The sequence below is a fragment of the Notamacropus eugenii genome, chromosome 3 (assembly GCF_028372415.1).
Source record: "Notamacropus eugenii isolate mMacEug1 chromosome 3, mMacEug1.pri_v2, whole genome shotgun sequence".
In the NCBI taxonomy this organism is placed as follows: Eukaryota; Metazoa; Chordata; class Mammalia; order Diprotodontia; family Macropodidae; genus Notamacropus; species Notamacropus eugenii.
In genome coordinates this window covers 13,532,100-13,539,710 of record NC_092874.1, presented here as the reverse complement: position 1 = coordinate 13,539,710, position 7,611 = coordinate 13,532,100, and the positions used below count along the sequence as shown (strand labels likewise).

The 7,611-nt window shown below is 42.0% G+C and overlaps 1 pseudogene; it reads left to right on the top strand.

Moving 5' to 3' along the window:
* The first annotated feature begins 5,306 nt into the window (after window positions 1-5,306).
* LOC140531069 (actin, cytoplasmic 1 pseudogene) lies at window positions 5,307-6,545 on the top strand (annotated as a pseudogene).
* The last annotated feature ends 1,066 nt before the right edge of the window (window positions 6,546-7,611 follow it).

The following is a 7,611-nucleotide window of genomic DNA, read 5'->3' as shown; positions in this document are numbered from 1 at the left end:
TTCCCCATCACTCGGAGGGGGATTTACACATATTGTTCTCTCTAGTGGAGATGGGAAGTTTTCCTGTAAATCCTTGAAGGTCTCATTGGGGAATGTGGCTGTTCAAAGGGTCATGATGTTCTGTGATTTGCCCTAAGTTGTCGGTATGTTTATTTTTTTCCTCCTTCACTGAATGACAGCCTGTATCTAGGAGGACAGCTAAAAGACCACGCTCCCAAGGGGCAGCCTGCTCCCACAAGGTCCGCTTGTCACCTCAGGCTTTCCCCTACTCTCTTGTAGAACCTGCTCTGCAAGGAAGGGCATTTGAGTAACTCTGAAAGAAAGAACTGAAGGCATTAGAATAAGCTGCATGAATGGGGCCTGTGATGGACAAAAAGATAACCTCCACTGTTGTATCTTTAGCTCTCTATTTCTAGTTAGAAAATGAACCTGTGGCATTCCTCCATTTTTTTCCCAACTCCTCCTGAACCTGTTTCTCCACAGGGTTGCTTAGAAGAAAAGTCGCTTGGCCGGGGGGTCGGGAATAGCCCACATGGGACACTGAGGTTGGGCAGCACCCCGAACTTTTATTAGGCAATTCAGACAAAACGCCCAATCAGTGGGATGCCAGCGGGGGGAGGGGAAGGTGGTGGGTTGCGAGGATAGCGACGGAGGGCATCCGCCCCGATGGGGCTCCAGCCTCTGCGCGGTCTTCTCCTTTGTGCACGGCTTTTTGCGTTCCTTGGCTGCAGCGCTCCTTCCTTCCGCGGCTGCTCTTTAATTATCCTGCACTTTGTTCTGGGTAGGTACGGATTGGCTCCGGGCCAACGTTGGCTGGGATTCGTCTCGTCACTATAGTGTCTAACAGCACTCACAGAACAATATCCCAATTAGGGCTTCAAGTGTTGGAAACATGATATGGCAGCGCTGCTTCCTCCGAGGCTGAGCCACAGAACTTGCAAAATACAGGCCAGGGAGAAGCCACAGCCCTGGAATGAATGAGCTGGCCGGGCGGCTCCAGAGGCAACAAGCCATTGGGATCTCTCCTTCCTCCCTCCCTCCCTCCCTCCGTTTCCTCCCTCCCTTTTCTCCCTCCCTCCCTCCCTTTTCTCCCTCCCTCCCTCCCTTCCTTCCTTCCTTCCTTCCTTCCTTCCTTCCTTCCTTCCTTCCTTCCTTCCTTCCTTCCTTCCTTCCTTCTTTGTCTTCTTTCCTTCTTTCTTTTTCTTTCTTTCCTTTCCTTCCTTCCTTCTTTCCTGCTTTCCTTCCTTCCTTCCTTTCTCCCTTTTCTCTCTTTCTCCTTCTTTCCTTTCTTTTTTCTCTTTTTTCATTTCTTCCTCTTCCTTTCCTTTTCCCCTGTTTTCTTTATTTCTTCCTTCTTTTTTCCTTTTCTCTCTTTCCTTGTTTTTTTCTCTTCCTCCTTTGTTTTTCTATCTTTGTTTTTCTTATTTCCTTTCTTCTTCTTTCCCTTCCTTTGTTTCTTCTTTCTTCCCTTGTTTCCCCTTCCTTTTTTCTTTCTTCTTCCTTTCCCTTTTGCTTGTAATTTTGTTTATCTCTTTTAAAAGTCCAGAGTAAGAATGATTGGGAGGTCATTTTCCCACTGCATTCTTTTTCTTCTGAAAAGTACTCTGTCCTTTGGATAACAAAGGGATCTATTTCTCCCCTAAATACATAGCATGTTTTGTTATCTAACTAAAGGTTTCTGAGTAATTGATGAGAAAGCCTCTCTCTCTCTTTCTCTTCCTCCTACTTAAATGGCTTTTTGGGTTAATTCTCTAGCCCAAGAGAAGTCAAGAGCAAAAGTGTTTGGGGAATGTTATATGACAGCAATGGTGAGAAAATGCAATGAGCACAGAAATGAGCTTTTTTCTTCTTCCATTTTGCTCCAGAGGTGATTGTGTAAAATGCTCAGCTTGAGTTAAAGTGATTAAAGAGAGGAGCCTTTGATTTCTATCCCACAATGCTTTGTGAAGCCAGGCCATCTGGCTGGTCCTCATCACTATTTGGTCTAGAAATTTTAAAATGATGGGATTGAATTCAATTTAAGTACTAAGCATTTATTAAGTATCTGCTGTATGCCAAGCCCTGTTCTTGGTTCTGGGGATTCAAAGACAGAAGAAGAGTCAGAGATCTAGAGGTAGAAGGGACCTTTGAGACCACTGAAACCAAACTTTCACGTAAGGAACTGAGGCTCTGGGAGTTTAAATAACTTGCTCAAGGTTACGGGTAAATATCAAAATCTGAGCTTTGGACTGAATTCTTCTGACTCAAAAACCAACATTCTTTCCAGTATGCTCCTCTGCCTCCTAAATAAAGTACCATATTTGGGGAAACCGTTATTGACAGTATAGTGGGATGAAGGGAAGGTGGGGGGATTTCGAGGTAGGTGGAATAAGGCAAAATTCATCATTAAAATCACAAGACCATGGGTTTGAACATTGGTGATCAGATCTCGTCCAGCCAGCTCACTTTACAGATGATAAAACTGAGGCCTGGAAAGGGAAAGTATTGTTCAAGATCATCTAGCAGAGAGTAGCACAACCAAGCCAGGTGAGATTGGTGATGCTATAACATACTCCTGAACTCTTGCTTCCTCATCCTCTCTGTTTGTCCTTCAAAATAAGACTAAGGAAGTCTTCTAGGTCTGATATCATCCCCTGGTTTTAGAAATGATGGAGACTAATAGACTACTTGAGACTGGATAAACAGGGCAAAGAGTTTCTTAGCCAGGAGGAATGACTCATGTAATGTCACTAAATCCATGTAAGAAAAGAAGGGAATAAAATCTTTATTCAAGGGCCAAGTCAATAATCCTTGGATGCCTATAGCCCTTGTTTGTCCTGAGAACAGACACTCTATAGGCAAGAGGATGTTAGACTTTGCAAATATCTTTCTTCTTTTTTTCAGAGATCCCTTTTTTGGGGAAAACATAGTTGAAGACTATAATGATTTTGAGGGGGTTCTCATCAATGAGCTAAACTGGATTAGAAAAGAATCCAGATTTTATTTGCTTCACCCGTTTTTTCACAGCCCTCTGAGTCCAAACTGGTAACTTTCATTTTAACCAAATATAATCCAATCCAGTCTAGTGCAGTTCAATTCAATCTAACTCAACCCAATCTATTCCAGTTTTATCCATATCAGTCCAATCCAGTCTTATCCAATCTAATCTAATCCAATCCAGTTCAATCCAATATAATTGATTCCAGTCCACTCTACAAAATTCAATCCACTCCAATCCAATTTAGTCTATTCCAGTCCAGGTGAAGTGAATTCCATACAGCCCAATCCAGTCCAATCTAGGTTGACAAGTATTTCTTCTTTCCTTAAGTTTTCTTCCTTTCTGGGTAACCTCAGCTGCCAAGAATCAACCCAACCCCCAATTAAACTCATTGCAAGAGACACAGTAGTCCAGAAGAGTTTAGTTTTAACCATCAAGTTTGGCAAGTTTTCCCTCTTCCAGGATGGATTGAAGGATAGTGACAGAGAAGTATAATATTTGCTTTGTGGAACACATCTCATCCAGAGCACTGCTGAATTGTGGGGCTTTTATTCATTATTTATTGGCTCTGAACTTGGAGATTCAATCTGGAAGAGACAATAATCTTGTGAAGGGGAGACTGACTCTCTATCTGACAAAGCTCTAAGCATAGCCCATACCAAGGAAAATTATTCTATAGTGCTTGAGTGAGATTGTAAGAAATGTGCTTTAAATGATTGGAAAATCAATTATTACCATGTACTTAAATACTGAGAGCAAGTCATGCAGAATAAAGAAGTTAACTTCTGTTTCACAGTAACCTGAGTTATCTTGATATCATAAATTGAATGCTGGACTTGGAGTCAGGAAGGTGAGTTTAGAGCCTTCCAGTAGAAAGTAATCTCCTTGAGGGAGAAGCCATTTTCAGGTTTTGTCTTTGTATCACTAGCTCCTAGCACAGGGTCTGCCAAGTTGGATACTTTAACAAATTGTTTTTGAATTGAATTCCATCTTTGATGCTTACATTGGGAAAATGGCCCTAGGTAAGTCACTTACTCAGTGGGTCACAGGAAATTCCCTAGAACTTACTTACTTGGGCACAGATGGTTTGTGATCTGCCTCAGTAGAGGGCGTTCCCACACTAGGAATTCTCTAAATAAATCACAGATCCTTTGCCATATTCATATAATTAGATGTAAAGCTTGAAGCTAGGATAGATTGTGGATAAACAAATTTCTGGAGATTGACATCCAAGCCTTTTGGCTGTTTCAGAATTTGTCAGTTCATGAAAGTGGACAATATTGGAACAACTTTTTAGCAACATCAATCAAAGAGGTGGTTATTCTTAAGAAAAGATATTAAACCCATAGATCAATCTTTTGTTTCACATTTTCACAGGACTTCGCAGTTGGCAGGAACTTCAGCAAGTCCAACCCACACCTCCAAAGAAACCTCCCTTCAACACACTAGATAAGTGGTCATATAGCCTTTATAGAAAACTTTAAATAAGAAGGACTCCCTCATTTCCCAAAGCACTCCTTTCCACTTCTACATAGTTCTGTTAGGAAAATTTTCCTGACATAGATCTGCCTCTTTGCTACTCTCTGAAATTCTTGAAAATAGCTCTCAAGTTCTCTCTGATGGATCTTTCCTTTTCCAGGCTAAGCATCTCCATTTACTTCAAGCAATCCACTTATGGTATGATTAAAATGCCCTTCATTATTCCATGTACTCTCCTTTGCACACTCTCTAGACCATCAGTATCCTTCCAAGAATGTGGTGCACAGAATTCAACACAATCTTCCAAAATTAGTGCAAACAAAACAAAGCATGGTACAGCCACCACCTGGTTCCTGGAAGCTCTCCTCCTAATCTAACTCAATGATGCATTCAGGGTTTTGGCTACCATGGAAGTATTGCCTCATATTGACCTTGCAGTCTGCTAAAATCTCCAAATCTTTTTCAGATAAACTGCCATCTAATCATGTTTCTCCCATCTTTTAGCTGCAAGGTTGATTTATTGAACCTAAGTATAATACTTTACATTTATTCCAATTAAATATCATTTATGAGATTTTGCCAATATTCTAGCCTCCCAATTTATTTATTTGCAGAATGACTATCAATACTGACATATTCCAAGTCTTCCAATAGTCTGTCAATTCATTAGTGACTAATAGACAAGAGTCATATTTAGGGGACTCAATATTCAATTAATGTTTCTTAATTATTAATAGTCATGAGCTGTGAGCTCTCCCACCCAGCGTGCACTCACCTCCCCCCTGCCTCCAGGTGCAGCACCACCTCCTCTCTCTCTTAAGGGTTTAAACTCGCCACTTCAAAGTTCGCCATGGATGATGGTATTGCTGCCTTCGTTGTTGACAATGGCTCTGGAATGTGCAAAGCTGGCTTTGCCAGAGACGATGCCCCTTGGGCCGTCTTCCTCTCCATTATTGGGTGCCCTAGACATCAGGGTGTGATGGTGGGTATGGTCCAGAAAGACAGCTACGTGGGGGATGAGGCCCAGAGCAAGAGAGGTATTCTGACCCTGAAGTACCCCATCGAACATGGTAATTTCACCAACTGGGATGACATGGAGAAGATCAGGCATCATACTTTCTACAATGAGCTCCATGTGGTCCCTGAAGAGCACCCTGTGATGCTCACAGAAGCCCCCCTGAACCCCAAAGTCAAGAGAGAAAAGATGACTCAGATTATGTTTGAGACCTTCAACACCCCAGCCATGGGGTGTACGTTGCCATCCAGGCTATGCTGTCCCTGTATGCCTCTGGTCATTGTGATGGACTCTGGTGATGGTGTGACCCACACTGTGCCCATCTATGAAGGTTATGCCCTTCCCCATGCCATCCTCTGTCTGGATCTGACTGGCCGTGATCTGACGGACTACCTCATGAAGATCCTGACAGAGAGAGGGTACAGTTTCACTACCACAGCTGAGAGGGAAATTATGTGTGACATCAAGGAGAAGCTGTGTTACATTGCCCTAGACTTTGAGCAGGAGATGGCTACTGATGCATCTAGCTCCTCTCTGGAAAAGAGCTATGAGCTCACTGAAGGTCAGGTTATCTCATTGGCAATGAGAGGTTCTGGTGCCCAGAAGCTCTCTTTCAGCTATCTTTCTTGGGTATGGGATCCTGTGGAATCCATGGAACTACCTTCAACTCAATCATGAAGTGTGATGTTGACATCCGTAAGGACTTGTATGCCAATACCGTATTGTCTGGTGGTACCACCATGTACCCAGGCATTGCCAACAGGATGCAGAAGGAGATTACAGTCCTAGCTCCCAGCATAATGAAAATCAAGATCATTGCCCCACCTGAGCGCAAATACTCTGTCTGGATTGGAGGCTCCATCCCAGTGTCTCTTTCCACCTTCCAGCAGATGTGGATCAGCAAACAGGAGCATGATGAATCTGGGCCCTCCATTGTCCATCCCAAATGCTTCTAAATGGACTGTGTGGTTTTTTTTGATTTTTTTTTGTCAAAAGGGTGTGACATGATAATTGCCCAAAAAAAGAGATGAGATTGGCATGGCTTTATTTGTTTTTTTGTTTGTTTGTTTTGCTTTTTTTGGCACTTGACTCAGGATTTAAAAACTGGAAAGGTGAAGGTGATGAGCAGTCTAAGTATGTTGGAGGCAAACATCCCCAAAGTTCTACAATGCGTCTTCATGACTCTTCATTGTACATTTGTGTTTTTTTTTTTAACAGTCTTTCCAAATACTGTATAATGCATTGTTACGGAGTAATTAGCTCCATAAAAGGAGCTAAGTAACAAATCCAGATGTGGATTGCTTTACATGTAAATTAATGTAATCCTTAAAAAAAAACTTTTTGTATCTTCCGCCTTAATGCTTGTTCCTTTTTTAAATTGTCAGCCATATTCAATGGCCCCCTAAATTCCTTCCCTGCCCCCAACGTAGATGTGAATGAAGACTTCAAAGTCTCCTTGTGAGTTTTATGAGATTGGTGCCAGTACTTGGGGGAGGGGAGGAGCTTTACCTGTACACTGACTTAAGACCAGTTCAAATAAAAGTGCACATGTTAAAGAAAAAAAAATTATTAATAGTCATTAAATGGTGGAACTTATAGTGTACCCTGCTTCTTTTTGTCACTCTGCTATCATCACTACAAAAGTTTCAGGGGCTGCAGAGATCTGAGGGCTATTTTATATTTTCTACATCGTGTTGCAAGTGACAAATAATTCATTGTCTAACGGCCAACTTAGGCTCTACTCAGTGATAACACAATTGATGTTTCTGTTTCATTAATTTTCACCTAAATCCTGCCCAGCACCATTCCCTCCTGATTATTCAGTTTGCTTATATTGTAATATCTTCATAAGATATAATGATATGTTGGTATATCTACCTTTTGGTCTGTTCCATTCTGTATGAATGAGCCATGTCCAAGAATCACAGAATCTCAGGGTTGGAAAGGATTTCAGTAGGTCTCTAGTCAACCCATACACAAAAAGAATTCCCACTATAAGATACTCAAAAAAATGGTTGTACTATCTTTGCCTGGAGACCTCCAAGGAGGGCAAACCCACCACCACTCTGGCAAGTCCATTTCACTTTTGGACAGCTCTCATTGTGAGGAAAGTCTTCCTGGCACCCATCTTATACTGGCA